The 19,721-nt window shown below is 42.5% G+C and overlaps 1 protein-coding gene and 1 pseudogene across 12 annotated transcripts in view; one reads left to right on the top strand and one right to left on the bottom strand.

Annotated features, from left to right (window-relative positions):
* The window catches only part of TTLL5 (tubulin tyrosine ligase like 5), a 275,259-nt gene that overhangs the window by 94,206 nt on the left and 161,332 nt on the right, over nt 1-19,721 (bottom strand). The gene's annotated exons all lie outside the window — the stretch shown is intronic.
* On the top strand, nt 3,662-16,814 carry LOC123862009 (small ribosomal subunit protein uS5-like; annotated as a pseudogene).

Below are 19,721 nucleotides of genomic sequence, written 5' to 3'. Positions count from 1 at the left end.
TGAGAGCATTATGCCGAGTGAAAGATACCAGTCACAAAAAGGCAAATACTGCATGATTCCACTCCGTATAAGGTACTTAGAGTAGTCAAAATCATAGAGACAGAAAGTATAACAGTGGTTGCAGGAACTTGGGGGGGTGGTGAGGAAGGGGATTTACTGTTTAATGGGTACAATTTTCAGTTCTACGAGATGAAAAGATGAAAAGAGTCATGGTGATGGATGGCAGTGACGGTTGTACAAGAATGTGAATGGATTTAACGCCACTCTACACTTAAAAATGGTTTGTAAATTCTATGTTATGTGCATTTCACCACGATAAAAAAAAAAGTTTAAAAAAATATTAGGCAAAATTAATCTATCATAAGAGAAGTCAAAAGAGTGATTACTGAGGGAGGAGGAGTACTGACTAGGAAGAGACATGGAATTTTGAGTATGATGGAGACGTACCACATCTTGTGTTGAGTGGGGGTTATGTGGATGTATAAAGTTGTCAAAACTCATTGAACACTTAAGATCCATGTACTTTATGTAAATTTTACCTCAACTAAAAAAAGATATTTCTTTTATCTTTCATGAAATACCTAAATATTATAATTCCCATTCTATGCATATGTTACATCTCTATTCTTGACTTCCCTGATTTTTGTAGTAAAATTACTTTTTCTCTTTATGCTTGTTGCACTACTAGGATCCCATGTAAAGGTACATGCCTAAATAGTTCTCCCATTTCAGCAGCATTCAACTCATGAGTAAATAACCCACAAAATAAACCCAACCCATCTACTGGGCCCTGTTCCTAGGGACTAGCAAGAAGAAAAAGACCTGCTCCCAAAGAGCTCCAGGTCCAGAGGAAATGCACTTGTGAAGGTGAGTCCATGAGGAAGAGGAGGAGGTGGGAGAAAGGCAGGAACGGCAGGACTCTGGAATAGGTGGCATTTCCAGAGGCATTCAAAGCGGAGGAGGTGCAGTGCTGGGCCGAGTCAAGGGGAGCCAGCCTACATGGTAATGTGAGTGAGGAAAATCACGTCAGCCCCTGCAGGACCCAATAAGCTGGCAGAAGGTCTGGGGAAGTGAGGGCAATGTAAGCAGAGCGGCATTAATGATGGTAAATGAGCAGTGTGGACGAAAGGCAGAAAGAAATGCTGGCTCGGAAAAACTAAGCCTGAAGATACATTATGAGATTAGAAGTAATATGTACTTAGAAGGGAGTCAAGGGGTCAGTGACAGTTAAGTTTGGCATTAAAATTGCATGGTGTAGGCTCCAAGAAAAAAGTCTGCTTACTAAAGGCATCCGGTGAACGACGGAGACCTTCTTTCATTAGTGAAAAAATAAAAGTGTGTCGAATTTAGACACAAATTTAAGAAATAACACTGGAGCTGTCTACTAACAAGTCTCCAGGCTTGCTGTTGGTAACTGCTGACTGGGAACAGTGATAGCTAGCCAAATGAGATTTGTGCCTAAAATTATTTAAGTGGAATGAGTTAGGCCTGCCAAGAGATTTTACGCTCACAGTGACAGGTGCCTCAATTCGAGAGAGTTTTTGTGTTGGAATATTTTTTTTTTTTTAAAGATTTTATTTATTTATTTGTGTGAGAGAGAATGAGAGAGAGAGAGCACATGAGAGGGGGGAGGGTCCGAGGGAGAAGCAGGCTCCTCGCCGAGCTGGGAGCCCGATGCGGGACTCGATCCAGGGACTCCGGGATCATGACCTGAGCCCAAGGCAGTCGCTTAACCAACTGAGCCACCCAGGCGCCCTGGAATATTATTTTTAAACGATCTCTGAAAATGCAGGTGCTAAAGACTAAAATTTATTTTTTCCTTTTGAGTTTGCTCCTTGAGATAAGACTATATAGAACACTTTGACCTTTTCCATTTTGAATCTGTGGAGTTATACTGAAATAGCACTTTTGCAGGAAAAGCTGAAGTACAATCGAGTAGTATTAGAAAGACAGAAAAGCTCAGAAATTACCTGGAAAACCAGTGAACGTTTGATGACCTATACACTAGGTCAAAAGCACGGAACTATATAAAATTATAAATGCAAGCTGATCTTCCTGCTTCAGAACAGGGTGAAAGGGCTTAAAAACCTTTAAATATTTTGTTTATTTGAGAGGATGAAAAGCTCTTGGGAAAGGATTAAAGAAATAATCCAAGAAAGAAGGCAAAAAGAAATGAAAGGTTTTAGATTCTGGAAAGGAATCAAAACCAATCCAAGAGCTGGGTTGGTGAGAGAATTCTGGAGGAAGAGCAGAGGCCCCGCGCCCCTGGATCCACACCCCAGCTTCTGAACTGGATGACCCCGAGAACAGGCGGCAGGCAGCACAGCTTGGTGGCCAGGGCTGTGCTCTACAACAAGACAGCTGGGTTCAAATCCTGACTCTCCCACTCACTCAGCCTCTCCATGCCTTGGTTTCCGCAGCTGAGAAATGGGAATAAAAAATCAACCCCATATCTCACAGGGTTGGTCCAAGAACTAAATGGGATAATCCATGTAAAGCATTTAGCACGGTGTTTGGCACACATAATAAATGGGAGCTACTAATACCATTCTTCCCACGGAAAGTGAATCCAAACCTCTGGGGAAACGAACAATAAGGGCACTAAGGAACAGGCGTGAGCACGTCAGAAAGAACAGAAGCAAAGCAGTACTTATAATCTCCTTCCAAGGATTGTGCCCGTGTGGGCTAACTGGGCGATAATGGGGGCGCCAACCTAGTGGATCTGAAAAAGGACTTGAGAGTCGCTCAGCGTGTGTGAGCAGGGGAGCCCAGTCCGCTTGCCAGTCTTCCCCACCAGAGATGGCTCATGATGGAGTCCTGCTACTCCAAGCCAACCCAGACGGATAATGTTCGAACTCTGGGCAGGACGCTGGCCCCTATGTGGAAATGTGGGTTTACTAACAATGCTGATTACCAGGGAGGGGGCAGCTGTTCAGGCAGTGGATGTGAGCATGAATGAGGGAGAGAATCACAGTCCTCCTCCCACCCCCAATCCTGTTAGTAAAAGCCTAAGCTACCAGCAGTGCCTACATCTCCTTATATCTTTTCAAAATGAAACAAAAGTAATTCTTTTTAAGGAACAAAAGCATTATGTTCTCAATACCATAAACCTGACAAATATAAAAAGACAGGAAAAAACCAAGTCATCTATCTGTGATCCAACAAAGATGGCTACTGTAAATTTTGATGTATATTCTTCCTTTGTGTGTCCTTCCCTCACACAGGAAGTGATTCTGCACTATCTGCTTTGTAGTCTGGTTTTTTCACCTGGCAATATGTTGTGAAAATTTCCCCACGTGATATTATTGGGTTTTGGCAGTTCTTATTCCACTGTTAACTTCTTTTTTTTTTTTTTTTTAAAGATTTATTTATTTATTTATTTGAGACAGAGAGAATGAGAGAGAGAGAGCACATGAGAGGGGGGAGGGTCAGAGGCAGAAGCAGGCTCCCTGCCGAGCAGGGAGCCCGATGCGGGACTCGATCCCGGGACTCCAGGATCATGACCTGAGCCGAAGGCAGTCGCTTAACCAACTGAGCCACCCAGGCGCCCTCCACTGTTAACTTCTATTAGACTTAAAGTCAACCTGAACCCTCAAGCCTTCTTCACACTTGAATTTCTGAAACCGTGTGAAGAGCTTTATGTTTTTCCTTACTAAATCCCATGAACCAGACTCATCATTCTGGCCAGATCAAATCATCGTTAATACTGATTGTCATTCGAGGTATTCAGTATCCCATATTCATGTTGTCTGAAAATGGGATCAGTATGTCTTCTAGCTATGTAAGTGCCGAGCATATAGTAGTAGGGGCCTAAATAAATAAGAATGGATGAATGAATTCATTGATAAATATGGTGAACTAAGGGGCCAATGAAAAAGCCCCAGAGACCTAATTCTCAAACTTACACTGATGCATTGTTTGGGTACAGTTAGGTGGGTAGGGGGATGGGGTAACTGGGTGATGGGCATTAAGGAGGGCACTTGATGTAATGAGCACTGGGTGTTGTATGTAACTGATGGATCACTAAACTACCTCTGAAACTAATAATACACTATATGTTAATTAATTGATCTTAAATTAAAAAAAAAAAGAGAGTTGCCTATTTAGTCACCAGATATTCCTACCGACAGTATTATCTTGTTCACATTTCTCTTCTGTGCTCACAAGATTTCATTTGGCCGGGCTGAAACCCAGTTACGATAATTCTTTCTTAGTCCCCCGATCTTCTCTTACTAAAGTAATTCTACCATGAAGGGAAATGAGGTTAGTCTAGCATGGCTTTTTTTCTTTTTTTTCATGAATCAATGCTAAGCTTAAGTAATTCCCTTTTCCTTCTCTAAGGACTGCCAAATCATTGGTTTGCTAACCTCTTCAATTTGGGCCTGAAACTGACATCTCGGTTACTAGTTTACATATTCAGCATCTAATTTATTTCTGTCTCTTCCCTTCCTTTCCCAGGGTATGAGCTTCTTTGCACATTAAATCATGCACTGAATCACAAGGACTAAAACCATAAATCATGAATTAGTAATCATAAGAAATGCTCCTCTTTGGAGATAGTAATTCAATTATTAAGTAGAGAAAAATAAGACTGATTCAATACCATCAATCTTGTGAGTTTCATTTTCCTTGAGGAGAACAGCATTTGGATGGGGCAAAGATGTGCCCTGAAAATTAAGAACCTAAATAAGGAAGAGACTGTATATCAATTGGCATCCCCAAAATAAATCTATCACCTATTGTTTACTACCCTTCTTTTAATAGAAAAGCCAAAAGTGGAAGTAGGACAACATGCTACAATAAGGTGGCTCAAAATCAATAGAGGCAAAAAAAAAAAAAAAAAAAAAAAGCATGATTCAAAAGAGATTAAAATGTGAGCAGGGTCCAAATAAGATATGTAACTTGAAATACAGAATTGCAAGCAATTGAGAGGGGAGGTTTCTGATTTATTCATTCAGTAAGCAGAGATCTAAAAAAAGGAAAAGGAAGCAGTAGTGATACCTGGAAGATGTCGGGGTGGGGGACATTTTGGCTACTTTTTTACTTTGAGTTTATTAAATACTGTGTGACAATGACATAAATTTGGGAAGAACACACGGAGGTATCATGTCAAAAAGCCAAGCATTGATATGCCTGGCCTTTAAAAATACAGTGAGAGCCCAGCCAGCTGGACTTGACAATGGATACTGAATGTGAACCAGACTTTTGCCGTCTCCACACTCGTACCACTCCATGATTGATGGAATGATCTCCAGGAGGAGGAAATAAGGACAAAGTTGGGATTTCTTAGTACATCTGGCAGAGAATTTGGGGGCAAGCTTTATGGAACACAAAGCTGGATATAAAACCTAACCATTCAAAGGTTAAGTTCATAGCACTGTTCTAGAAGGCAGCTTAGGATTCTGGCAATCAGCAAGTTATATAGACGGAGACTCCCTCATCCTTTATCTATTAGCAGTCTGGATCTGAAAAGACAGATTGATCCTTCGCCTTATTAACAAGAAATGTCTTTGATCCAGCTCTTTACTTTGGCATAACCAGCATACCACATGAAGCCTGAAAAATGTAGCTGTGAACTAAAAAGAAGTGAGCAAAGAGTGACCTTTAAGAAAGCCAAAAGAGAACTCCCTGACACCAGTTCATTCAATAATGAAGACCGAGTCCAGCTAGGCAGGGTTTTCATCAAATGAAGGGAAATGTCCGATGCCTTTGCGACAACAAGGCAGGTACACACGAGCGCAGCTGGCCCTGGTAAAGTGGCCCACCATGGGCCAGCGTTCACACCCTGCAAAGACAAGCCAGGAAAAGTTTTCAAAGTGAAAGTTAATGTGCAGATTGTCTAGGACAGCTGACATGCCAGTTTCCAAGAACTTCTACACTGAATTGTAGCTGGGTTCAAACCCAGTGCACACAAACAGCTTGCAAAGTGTCACAGATTTAGAATTCCTGCCTCATCACATCAGTTAGGCTCCTTTCGTTTCTCCACTTTTCCCCAGGAAGCAAAACAGCAGGCAACTTGGAAGAGTCGAGGCTCCAGCTTTGGCTTCAGTCACCTGTCTCTGCCCCCTTTCTTCAACTGGCCAAGGGAGATGGGGGAACAACTAAAAAAAACTCACTGTTTCTTTTCTTTCTCTTTTTAAACTTTTTACCTTCTCCACCAGTCCTTTTTTCTTTACAAATAAAGTTGTTTTTATAAAATAGAGAAAATACTGGGGAAATCACAAGAAAGGAGGTTTTTGTTTTTTTCTTTCCTTCAAAGTTATAGGACCAAAAAGAAGGAAATAAAATGTGTACTAATGCTCAGGTCTTTTTGTCTTACTGCAGTTGTGTGTGTGTGTGTGTGTGTGTGTGTGTGTGTGGCTTTTAGGAGCCCATTCCCAAGGTACCTTCAATGTACAATCTATGGAAACAATACTTCATCATACTAGGAAGTGGCCTCTTATTCGTGAAGTCCATGGCATGGCAACCATGGCCCATGCTTCTGTTATGTCAAGACAAGTCTACTGAAATGTGCTGTCCCCTGGGGTGCCTGGGTGGCTCCGTCGTTTAAGTGCTGGGACTCTTGATGTCAGCCCAGGTCTTGATCTCAGGGTCCTGAGTTCAAGCCCCATGGTGGGCCCCACACTGGGCATGGAGCCTACCTGAAAAAAAAAAGGAATGTGCTGTCCCCAAGATTTACTAGAGGGGCTTAGTCCAACGTCACAGCTAGTGCAAAATGCAGGCACCTGCCTCCGAGAGGATACCATCCTAACTCTTGATTCTGGTCCTCAGCTGCTTGCACTGAATACTACTAATTCGTAACCAGCCCCAGGAGAGTGATTCTCAGTGTGGTCCCCTGAACCAATGGCATAGCATCACGTGGAAACTTGTTAAAAATGAAAATAATCGAGCCTTACCCCAGACCTACTGGAACCAGAAACTCTGGATCTGGGTTTAGCAATCTGTTTTCACAAGCCCTTCAGATGATTCAGACACACACCATTGAGAATTACTAGGAGAGTGGTTAAGAGCATGGATTCTGTGACTACTTGCTTGGGTTTGAATCCTGACTGCCATTCACCAATGTGTATCTTGGGCAAATCACTTCTTTTCTCTGTAGTTAGTCTCTTCATCTGTAAAATGGGAATGATAACAGTACTTATCTTACAAAGTAGCTGTGAGCACTAAATCAGTTAATACATGTAGAGTTTTGAGAACAGTTGCTAGCACATAGTAAAAGCTTTTAAATGAGTTAAGGTATACGTAAAACACTTAGTGCACGGCATACCATAAGCACTACATGTTACTATTAGCTAGTATTACTTTTATATATGATTTTATTTTTGAGGTTCAATAGTACATAACCTGATTTCTCAGAGATCAACAGGCAATCCATATTCTTATACAGTAAAAGGGGTCCTCTTCATATAGAGAAGCAAAGAGCTTTCCTATGAATATTATAAAAATAGGAATATAATAGGGATTGAATCAAACAAAAATTCTTTACTTCCAGAGCTCTAAATTCAGACATTATACGTGCTGATGAAGGAATGTATGATTTCTCTCCATGTCTGTCTGTGACCTGGTTCCCCACACACTAAGTCCATAAATGGCCTGGAGCCTAAAAGGGACATCTTTCATTATTTCTTTTTCTTTATATCCTTTTCATGATAACACGGTTCTCTCCAACTACTCGATCTTAGCCAAACAGCTGAGAAGCAATGGTTCTCTTCTAACATACCATAGTTACTGAATAATGCGTTTGTTAAGCCATAGCTAAAATGATAAGTCATATTTCTAAGACATGTTGACCAGCACCAGCATGATTAGGCCACTGTAAGAAACCAAGAACACTAAAGTAGTCATCCTAATCTACCTGAACTGCTGGGTCAAATCTGTGAAAGAAATAAAAAAAGTCAGAGTCAGAAAAGTCAGCATACAAAGCAAATAGAAATTTAATCCGAATCCTAAATACAAACCATATATACTTATAGTTAGCTCTTCAGGCTAGTGATGTTTCCTGCCCACACACAAAGCATGAGTGTGGTGAAAGTGAAAAATTGTCCAGAGTCATAGACTGTGGTAAAGATATTTATAATGCCGAACTATTTGCTTCAGCTTCTAACCAAAATTTTCTCCACTTTTGTTCACAGGTTGTTTCTTATACTCCACAAATGATAGTTTATTTTCAGAAATCTTTCCACCTCTCTTTTGCACATTATCATCATTAATAAATAGGTCTTAGACTAGTCTGGGATACCATTGTGAAAAGTCTAGTACTGATTTTCCTCTTCTGAAGAGTAGGAAAGTTAAACTAGTAAAAAGAGCATGAGCTCTCATGTCAGACAGAGCTGGACACTAATACTGTTGAAATGTCCATCCTACTCCAAGCAATCTACAGAGTCAGTGCAATCCTTGCCAAATATAGCATTTTTCACAGAACTAGAACAAATAGTCCTAAAATTCGAATGGAACCACACAAGATCCCAAATAACTAAAGCAACTGAGAAAGAACAAGGCTGGAGGTAACACAGTCCCAGATTTCAAAATATACTGCAAAGCTATAGTAATAAAAAAATATGGTACTGGCACAAAAACAGACACACAGGAACAGGATAGGGAGCCTAGAAATAAACCCACGCTTATATGGTCAATTAATCTTCAAAAAAAAGGAGGCAAGAATGTGCAATGGGGAAAAGAGAGTCTCTTCAGTAAATGCTGCTGGAAAAACTGGACAACAGCTACAAGCAAAAGAATGAAACTGGACTGCTTTCTCACACCATACGCAAAAATAAACTCAAAATGGATTAACGACCTAAATGTGAAATCTGAAACCAAAAAACTCCTAAAAGAAAACATAGGCAGTAATCTCTTGGGCACTGGCCTTGGCAACATTTTTCTAGATATGCCTCCCAGGCAAGGGAAACAAAAGAAAAAAATTAAGTATTGAGACTACACCAAACTAAAAAGCTTCTGCATGGCAAAGGAAACTACCAACAAAATGATAAGGTAACCTACTAAGAAGGTATCTGCAGATATGCCCAATAAGAGGTTAATACCCAAAATATTTAAAGAATTTATACAACTTGACACCAAGAAACCCACCAATAATCTGATTTAAAAATGGGCAGAGAACCTGAATAGACATTTTCCCAAAGACGATGTATAAAAAGATATTCATCATCACTTATCAGGGAGATGCAAATCAAAACCACAATCAGATACCACCTCATACCAGTCAGAATGGCTAGTATCAAAAGGATGAGAAACAACAAGTGTTGGTGAGGATGTGGAGAAAAAAGTCCCGTGCAGGACTGCTGGGAATGTAAACTGGAGCAGCCACTGTGGAAAACGGTAAGGAGGTTCCTCAAAAAGTTAAAAATAGAGCTACCACATGATCCAGTCATTCCACTACTGGGTATTTACCCAGAGAAAACAAAAACACTCATTTGAAAAGATATATGCACCCCTATATTTGCTGCAGCCTCATTTACGATAGCCAAGATATGGAAGCAGCCCAAGTGTCCATCAACAGATGAATGGATGAAGATGTAATGTGTACACACACACACACACACACACACACGAATATTACTTAGCCATAAAAAAGAATGAGATCTTGCCATTTGTGACAACATTGATACATCTAGAAGGTATTACACTATGTGAAGTAAGTCACACAAAGCTAGATATTGTATGATTTCACTCATAAGCAGAATCTAAAAACAAAACAAACAAAACCCAGAAGTAGCTTCATAAATACACAGAACAAACTGGTGGATGCCAGAGGGGAGGGGGTGGGAGGATGGGCAAAATAGGTGGGGTAAATTAAGAGGTATTGCATTTTCTTAAAGAGGGATTATATTTTAATAATAAAAAAAGAAAAAGAAAAAAGAAAGAGCTAGACTCAAATGGCAATATTTCGGGATGCCCGGGTGGCTCAGTTGGTTAAGGTCATGATCCCAGGGTCCTGGGATCAAGTCCCCCATCGTGCTCCTTGCTCAGTGGGAAGCCTGCTTTTCCCTCTCCCGCTCCCCCTGCTTGTGCTCTCTCTCTGACAAATAAACAAAATCTTAAAAAAAAAAAAAAAAAGGCAATATTTCTAAGGCTATTTCACCATCTATACTTGAGGATAACAATATTCATGTTATAGCATGTTTTCAGGAATAAATAGGATAAATCATAAAAGCACAGGACCTGGCATGAACTGGGCACTCAATAAATGTTAGCTCTTTTTTTCTTCCCTTTCTTTTGTTCCCTTCTTTAACCAATGGCAGAACGGAATCTTATTGTTTCAAATAAGGGAGGCATATTTCTGAATTAATAGTAAATTGTAAGGTATATTGAACAATCAATTTAAAAATTAATACATGCTGACTACGAAAATGCCCAACTACTGAAAAGTGTGAAGAAGGAGAAAAAATGTCACCCCTAATCCTATTCTGCAATCATGGTACCCTGGTGTGTGTCATTCATCTTGTTCCAGTATACTGTGATTATATGATCCTGCTTTTATCATTTCATATTAATGTGAACACATATGAATATATTTTATTTATTTATGCATTGTAAAAGATATGTGTATATTTTTCCAAACAGAAAAAAAAACTCCTGGTACTCCACAAACTCTGTATGCCGCTGTGCTGAAAACAGGACATTAGCTTTAGAAAACAAAAGGAAGGGAGCAACTTCCTAAGGAGGAAATCAAGAAAGGCTTGATTTCTTCAAAGTAGAAATGATCTCAAAAGATGACCAGCAATTTGACAACTGGGAAGGACATACATTCCAGGTAGAAGGAACAGCATATAAAAGAGCGGGGAAGAATAGGAAAGCCAATGTGGCTAAATGGTGGGGGTGGGGGAGGGTACAGAGATGCTGTAATTACAGCTGGTAAGACAGTGACCTGTCATCTGCTGTATTCTGAAATAGAAATGTTACTGGTCAGAACTGTCATCTAAGTAAAGCATAGCACAGTAGCTTTAATTGGAATCACTCATGCACTCATGATGAAGCTACCACGGAAAGGCTAAAAAAAGCTCAGCTTTGGGGAAGGCAAAGGGCATGAGTAAGCGTGGCTTAGGATGGCCAAGCAGGGAGACATGCAGCTCTCACCGCCACTACTCCATTAGCGTGAGGACTCTAAATGCCTGACTTCAAGCGAAGCCCTTTACATGCCTTACCATGCTTAGCCTTCACAGCAACCCACGGAGACAGGTGTTACTGTTCTGTATTAGAGATGAGGACACCGAGGCTTACGCTGAATAACAGGTTTACCTTCACATACAGAGTAAGTGAAAGAGCTGCTTTTGAACCTAAATCTGGAGGATTCCACAGTTAACGTGGAAGAACAGAAAATGAGAACCTAAGAGTCTTTGCTAAGGATTTTCTAGTTAATAACAATTATTGCTATAGGCCTTTGTTTTAGGAATACTAAAATCATCAAAGACCCGGGGCACCTGGCTGGCTCAGTTGATACAGCATGCAAGTCTTGATCTTGGGGTCATGAGTTCAAGCCCCACAATGGGTGTAGAGCCTACTTAGGAAAAAAAAAGTCAAAGACTTAGTACCAAAAATAAAATATTTAAAATAAAACAAAATCATCCACGACGCAAACAAATAGTGACTGATTTTTGACAAGCTAGAAAAACCAACGCAATGGAGGAAGGATACCCTTTTTTAAATTAGCCATTTGTTTACTAACAAATGGTGCTGGAGCAATGGCATATTGATAGGCAAAAAAATGAACCACAACATAAACCTCATACTTCACACAAAAATTGATTCAAAATAGATCATAGACTAAAACATGAAAAAGATAAAATCGTCCCAAAGATGTCTTTTAAAACCATTTGAAACCAAAAAGATAGTTCAATTTTAGCCACAGGCAATATGAGGGTAACGATGAAGACGGAGAAAGGTAGATGCCTGGCAGTGCGCTCAATGTTTTCCATGCTTTACCTTACTGAAACCCTTCACGTTCCGAGCGGGCAGAGACCATTCATGCCTCAAGTTACAGATGAGGCAGCTGAGGCCTGGAGAGGCCCAGCAACCTGCTCAGCTAATCGCGGGGTCTGAGCACCTGTCTGCTCTGCAGTGCCACCTGCCCTCTATGTGGGGGCTGCCTCTCAAAAATCGTAAATATTTGACATAGAAAAATAAGACTTCGTTCTTACCCCAAATGGACTTTTAAAAGTGCCTAAACGAAGTTTAAATCCAGATGGAAGTGAAGAGCCACCTGAACCAGGATCTTCATCCCTTCCCCCCTTTTCATTCTCCCTCCATGGTTAAAGGGCGGGGCTAAAAGGCCTGTCCCTGACCACCTGGAAGTCATGTCAGGGAGTGCCCTTCAGCTCCACAAAGTCTTCACATCTCAATTCCACGGAGGCATGAGAGGACTTCCAAGAGAAACAGAGGCCCAGGCCTTCAGATGAGTGCACACACTGGGCACCCAAGAGGACTTCAGACTCCACAGAGGGCCTTCATGTAGTGGGATTATTACTGATGGACAGAGAGCGCCTGTCTGCTATGTGGCAGTCCTCATCTCCTTCTAGGTCCCCTTCTGGACAGCAGAGGGAGAAGATACATCACTTCAAAACTGGTAAGCTATTGGTCAAGCAGGCTGCTTCACTGTCCGATATTAAAGCCCAGCACTGAAAGAGAAACTTAGGCACAGTGTGAGGGGGGTTAGCAAGCAGGTGTTCACTCACTCTTCTGCTACTTGCCTCCACCTTCCTTCCTTTTGTCAGGGTGTCAAGAGGTAAACAAATTCTCCACATACCAGGACTCCCTCAAAGTGGACCAGCCTCTGAAAAACTGACTGGAAGAAGCTGTCCAGGTATGGAAGGGTTAAGGCGTGTCCTGTGCTGTTGGCTCTTCATTATTATCACTTTGAAAAGCCGCTGGGTTTACAGGAAGAGTGTGAGAGCTGCAGCTTTCCCAGCCAACATTTGGTTCCCATTACCGTGAATAATCTCTCTCCCCTCCCTTCCCCAACCCCCACCCTTCCCCTACTTTTCCACATTTTATATTTAAAGTACATCAAACACTTTTCTTCCTTTTTAATATTTTCCTTAAGCTTCCTTCACTCAGTTTGCCGGGCTCTGTGACTTTTCTGGTTATTCATTACTTAAGGAGGGGGAAGGGTCAGGCTCCATGGATGAAATCAGTCAAAAACAAAACCAGGAAAGAAAAGCACCTAAGCAGTGTGGTGGAAAGAAGCTGACTCACAGAGATTCTTTCTAGTCTTAGCTGACATTAAGAAAAGAAAGAGACCACCGAGAACCCTTTATCTTCCCACTGCTGGGCCCGATCCCAGTTGTACTCCTCCCCCCAAAAAACCATCCCTGATATATCCGAAGATAGATTCTGATCTAATTTCATCATCAGTAAAAATGGGAGGGAGTTTATGAAAGAGATGTGACAGTCCAGCAGAAGAGACAGGAAGACCAATGGTGTAATGTTGGCAAGGGTGTGGGGAAAGGGCATGCTTCTATACTCCAGACTGGAGGGGAGAGCGGTATAGCCTTTGTAGAGGCCAATTTGACAATAACTATAAAAAATTCAAAGTATACACAGCATTTGATGCAACAAATTCCACTTCTTGGAACATAACCTATAGAAATACTTGCACATGCACATATACATATATGTATAAGGTGCTCACTGCAGATGCCTAAATTAGATACAACATACTGCTCTTTAATAGGAAAATGGTACAATAAATTATGGTGCATTCATACTTTGGGAAACTACACAGTAGCTAAAAATACTTAAGTAAGGGGTGCCTGGGTGGCTCAGTCGTTAAGCGTCTGCCTTTGGCTCAGGTCATGATCCCTGGGTCCTGGGACCGAGCCCCACATCGGGCTCCCTGCTCAGCGGGAAGCCTGCTTCTCCCTCTCCCACTCCCCCTGCTTGTGTTCCCTCTCTCGCTGTCTCTCTCTGTCAAATAAATAACTAAAATCTTTAAAAAAAATAAGTAAATTTATATAAACAGACCAAAAAAACATGGGAGACATTAGGAAAGAAAAAAGTCACAGAAAAATATACGCAAAAATAAACAAATCAAGCTTTTAATGATGGTCGTCTCTGAGGAGAGGGCTTTACCTCCTCACAATCTGTATATATTTATTAGATTATTTTATGATGTGGCTACATGTGTGTATTATTTGTACAACTAATTTTTTAAAATATGGAAATACTTCAGTCTATTGAAAACTGGAAAATATATAGTTAGGTATATTATATATTATATTAATTACAACGTGTGTGTGTGTGTGTGTGTACGCACATATATTCCCCCCACCCCCCACCATCGGTTTGCAGTAATGTGTAAATTGTCTTGAACTGGAAGAAATTTGAAACTCAGAACATTTTTTCATTTCACAACATGTATCAAGTTGGACTTAGGTAAACAGATAGTATAAGAAATTATTAAGAGAATCCCCCAGAAATTCAGACAAGACAGAAGTGGATAAATAGGAGAGAAGAAATGATGACTCCAAGAGGCCTAAAAGTTTCTAAGGGCATAGTCGTGATGATGAAAACAGTGAACACTGATTAAACAAAAAAATCATACTATATGTGTAGTACAAGGATGGGAGGAGGGAAAGAGTGTGTGTGTGTGTGTGTGTGTGTGTGTGTGTGTGTGTGTGGTAAGGGTTATGCCGGGAGGAGATAGTATAAGAATGCTAAACTTCCATCTCTTGATAGGAAATTAATAAGTAATATATAAAATGCAAAGTCCAAAACGGCAGACTAAACATATGATTTAGAAATATGAAGGGAAATAGCCACTTAAAAGAATTGAAAGGAGTTATTGCTGAGGTGTGGAAATTAACATTATAGCAGTGGGGAAAGAAAGAGCAAAGGAATCCCCGTGTGAGTTCACACAGCAACACTGCGGGGACCTGCGGGGAGGTGGTGCTCCCTGAGAAAAGCGAAAGCCAATAAAACCCATCTCCGGCACCACCAAAAAAAAAAAGGAGCAAAGGATTCCCATTTTCAATATAAATCTTACAGAATTATTTAACTTTTAAAACTACGTATCTGAATTATTGTGGGAATCAGCCTTGAAGATATCCCCCAACAACCCCCACTTCCTGTATTCCCCCACCCTCGAGTCATCTCCTCCCATCCTGAATAGAGGTGGCCTGTGTCAACAATAAGATGCTGCAAAAACGACAGTGTATTTGAAAGACCTAAACATTAAGAGAGAAAATGGTGAGACTCTTAGAAGAAAACAAAGGGCACAAACTTCATGACATTGGATTTGGCAAAGATTTCTCGGATACGACACCAAAGGCACAGGCAACGAAAAAAAACATGGAAATATTGTACTTCATCAAAATTCATTTTTTTTGCATTTCAAAGGACACTAACAACAGAGTAAAAAGGCAACCTAGGAAATGGGAAAAAATATTTCCAAATCATATATCCGACAAGGGACTAATACCCCAAAATACATAGAGAACACCTAAAATTCAGAAAAATGAAAAAACAAACAACTCCATTAAAATCTTGACTAGGCATTTTTCTAAGGAAGATATACAAATGGCTACCAAGCACATGAAAAGATGCTCAGCATCACTAATCACTAGGGAAGTACAAATCAAAACCACAATGAGATATTACCTCCCACCCATAAGCACGGCTACTATGAAAAAAAGTAGAAAACGCCAAGTATGGGTTGATGATGTGGAGACATTATAACCTTTGTACACTGCTGGCGGGAATGTAAAATGGTGCAGCTGTTATGGAAAACAGCATGATGGTTCTTCAAAACATTAAAAACAGAATTGCCCGGGGCGCCTGGGTGGCTCAGTCATTAAGCGTCTGCCTTCGGCTCAGGTCATGGTCCCAGGGTCCTGGGATCGAGCCCCGCGTCGGGCTCCCTGCTCCATGGGAAGCCTGCTTCTCCCTCTCCCACTCCCCCTGCTTGTGTTCCCTCTCTCGCTGTCTCCCTCTGTCAAATAAATAAATAAAATCTTTAAAAAAAACCCAAAAAACAAAATTGCCCTTCTTCTCCAAGAAACACCAAATGGCAGATGATGAGTGTGCTGTGGGAAACCTGAAAGCAACGGCGTCCACAGAAGTTTGGGCAACAGCTTCTGGGACCAGAGTTGCAGGTGTGCTGAGCCACAGAGCTCACTAAGTCAAGGCTGAGGACAAGTGGCCGCCTGTCACCAAGCTGGGCCACCTGGTCAAGGACATGATCATCAAGTCCCTGGAGGAAATTTCTCTCTTCTCCTTTGCCCATCAAGCATTCTAAAGGGTCATGGACTTTTCCCCAGAGATGACCATTAATGGTGAGCTGGAGGACTATGCCTGTGCAAAAGCAGATCCTGGCTGGCCAGGGAAGCAGGTTCAAGGCATTTGTCGCCATTGGGGAACCATAAGAGCCATGTCAATCTGGGTAAATGCTCTAAGGAGGTAGCTACTGCCATTCACAGGGCCATCACTCTGGCCAATCTCTCCACTGCCACCATGCAGTGAGGGTACTCAGGGACCAAGACTGACGGGTCCCACACCAACCCCTGCAAGGTGACCAGCTGCTGAAGCTCTGTGCCAGTATGCCTCATTCCTCAGCCTGAGAGGCACTGGCATCCCAACTGCTCTGCCCAAAAAGCTGCCGCTGATGGCCGGTATCAATGACTGCTGCACCCTGTCCAGGGGATGCACTGCCACTCTGGGGAACTTAGCCAAGGCCATCTTGGATGCCATCTCCAAGACAAGCTATGTCACCCAACCTCTGGGGAGAGACTGTGTTACTCAGGTAACCTTCTAAGGAACTCACCATTGACCATCTAGTAAGGAGCTACACCAGAGTCTCCGTGTAGAGAAGTCAGACTCCATCTGTGGACACCATGTAGGATATTTATACAAGAAAAATCAAGTGAATTAATTAAGTTTGGAAAAAAGAGAATTATCATATGATCCAGCAATTTCACATTGAATACATACTCAAAAGAACTGAAAGCAGAGACACGAGTAAGTATTTGCACACTCATGTTAATAGCAGCATTATTCACAACTGCCAAAAGGTGGAAGCACTCCAAGTGTCCATCAACAGATAAATGGATAAACAAAATGTGGTATATACATACAATGGCAGAGGATTCAGCCTTAAAAAAGAAGGAAATTCGGGGCGCCTGGGTGGCTCAGATGGTTCGGCGTCTGCCTTCGGCTCAGGTCATGATCTCAGGGTTCTGGGATCAAGCCCCACATCGGGCTCCTGGCTCAGCGGGGAGCCTGCTTCTCCCTCTCCCTCTGCCTCTCCCCCTGCTCATGCTCTCTCTCTCTGTGTCTCAAATGAATAAATAAAATCTTAAAAAAAAGAAGGAAATTCAAACAGATGTTACAACACGGACAAACCTAGAGGATATTCTTCTGCATGAAATAAGCCAGTCACAAAAGGACAGATATTGTATGATTCCACTAATATGAGGTACCTAGAATAGTCCGATTCACAGAGACAGGAAGTGAAATGGTGACTGCCAGAAGCTAGGGGAGAGGGCATAGAAGTTATTGTTTAATGAGTAGAGTTTCAGTTTTGCTAGATGAAAGAGTTTTGGAAGTGGATGGTGGTGATGGTTGCACAACAATGTGATGTACTTAAGGCTACTGAGCTGTACACTTAAAAAGGGTTAAAATGGGAAATTTTATGTTCTGTGTATTCTACCACAATTTGAAATTTTTTTTTAAATGATGGTACATGACTTCTGAGGCTGGGTCATAAAAGACATTGTAGCTTCTGTCTTTCTCTTGAGTCATTCATTCTGAGGGAAGCCAGCTGCCATGTCATGAGGACATGCAGGCAGCCCTGTGGAGAAGTCCATGTGGTGAGAAACAAGGGCCTCCTGCCAATAGCCAGCATGATCTCATCATCCATGTGAGAGTGAGCCATCATGGAAGTAGATCCTCTAGCCCCAGGCAAGCCTTCAGATGACTACAGCCCTCTCGGCTGCTATCGTCATGAAAGAGCCCGAGCCAGAGCCAGAACCACCCAGTTAAGCTGCTCCTTAATTCCTGACCACAGAAACTGAGAATAAATGTTTGTTGTTTTAGGCTGCTAAACTTGGAGATAATTTGTTAATAACACATTTTAAAAGGAAAAGAAAACTTAGCTTTAAAGCACTATCCTATCAGAGTGGCCTGCTTTCCTAACATGGCACATGTCAAGTTAGATTACCATGATGGCCTGCTATTGAATTACAATGCATCTCTTCACTAAAGCCATAAGAGAGAGATTCTCACCTCTTCTATACTGAGAAAACTTCGTAAAGTGTGGAAGTTTGATCAGTATGTAAAAGACATTTAACTATACATTTTATTTTATTTATTTTTTGGAGGGGAGGGGCAGAGGGAGAGAATCCTCAGTAGACTCCATGCCCCGCGTGGAGCCCAACGCTGGCTCAATCTCACGACCCCAAGATCATGACCTGAGCCGAAATCAAGAGTCTGATGCTCAGCTGACTGAGCCACCCAGGTGTGTTACAGCTAGGAGGTCTGTCAGAAGAGTGCTGAGCTGTTCAGATCTTGCCGTACAGTGCAGAGCAGTGTATATTTGCAATATGTGAGAGATAAAATGTGACATCAAGCTGGTACCAAATACAGACTGTGTTTATTTGAATATGAAGAAGCTTTGCCTTGTGAGTGTAGTCAGGGCTGTAAATAAATAGTACTACTCCAACAGCCACACAGTCCTGAAAAATGGCCAAGTGAGGAGTAGAACTAGACAGTTTCGTGGATGCTGTGAGACACTGCTCTACTTTAATACTGATCTCACTGGGTGGCATTTACTGGACTGAGGACTGGCTTCAGTCTTTCAGTCCCTTCAGGTGTGTTGAGCATAGGGTGCTGCAAACACAAAAATGGGTTTTGGTCGGGGAGGGGGAAGATGGCGGAGGAGTAGGGGACCCTATTTCAGCTGGTCCCCGGAACTGAGCTGGATATCTACCACACCACTCTGAGCACCCACGAAACCAGCCTGGGATGTAAGAAGATCTGGATCTCGACAAACAGAATATCGCAGGCGGTTGGTTTCGAGGTACGAAGCGGAGAGCCACGATCTCCTGCGGGCAGATATTGGAGGATAAACGGCAGCAGGAGGGTGCCTGGCCGTGGGGATCCTACACCGCTGGTGAGCAATAACCTCGCGCGCTGCGGACGGGCACAGACTCGCAGACCGGTAGCGTCGGGAAAGAACTTTAGGGCAGCCCCCGGGGTGGAAAATCAGACCAGCGGGGTCGCGCGCGTGCACCGCAGACCCCCCCGGACAAAAACCGGAGCGATGCAGCCTCCGAGATGGAAACCTGGTGCGCCGGGGTTGCGCAGGTGAACTGCAACCCCCAGGGTGGAAACCCGGAGCGGCGAGCAGCGGAGTGGCGCGCACGCGAACTGCAGTCCCCAGGACAGAACCCCAAGTGGTGGAGCCGCGCACGCGCGAGCTGGGAGCGGCTGGCGGTTTTAGAAGCCCAAAGGGCAGAGACATGCCCTGACCTGGAGGCAGGACTGGGAGCAGTGCCGAGGGGCGCACAACCCAGGACGCTGCAGTTTATAGCAGCACGGACAGAAATGAAGACGATGTGGCCTGGAGAACTCACTAAAGAACAGACTGAGGTCTCTCTGCTCTGAGGCAGAGGGTTGGAAACGGTCTCTTCTGCTCTGACTGGCGGAAGAGATGCGAAAGCCGCCAGGGAAAGGCGCCAGAGAACAAAAGCCCCAAAGACTGATTCCCACTGAGC

Source organism: Mirounga angustirostris, unplaced genomic scaffold (genome assembly GCF_029215605.1).
Source record: "Mirounga angustirostris isolate CCGP_5_RB_7025 unplaced genomic scaffold, mMirAng1.0.hap1 SCAF_9, whole genome shotgun sequence".
NCBI lineage: Eukaryota > Metazoa > Chordata > Mammalia > Carnivora > Phocidae > Mirounga > Mirounga angustirostris.
This window is presented reverse-complemented; position numbering and strand designations above follow the sequence as displayed.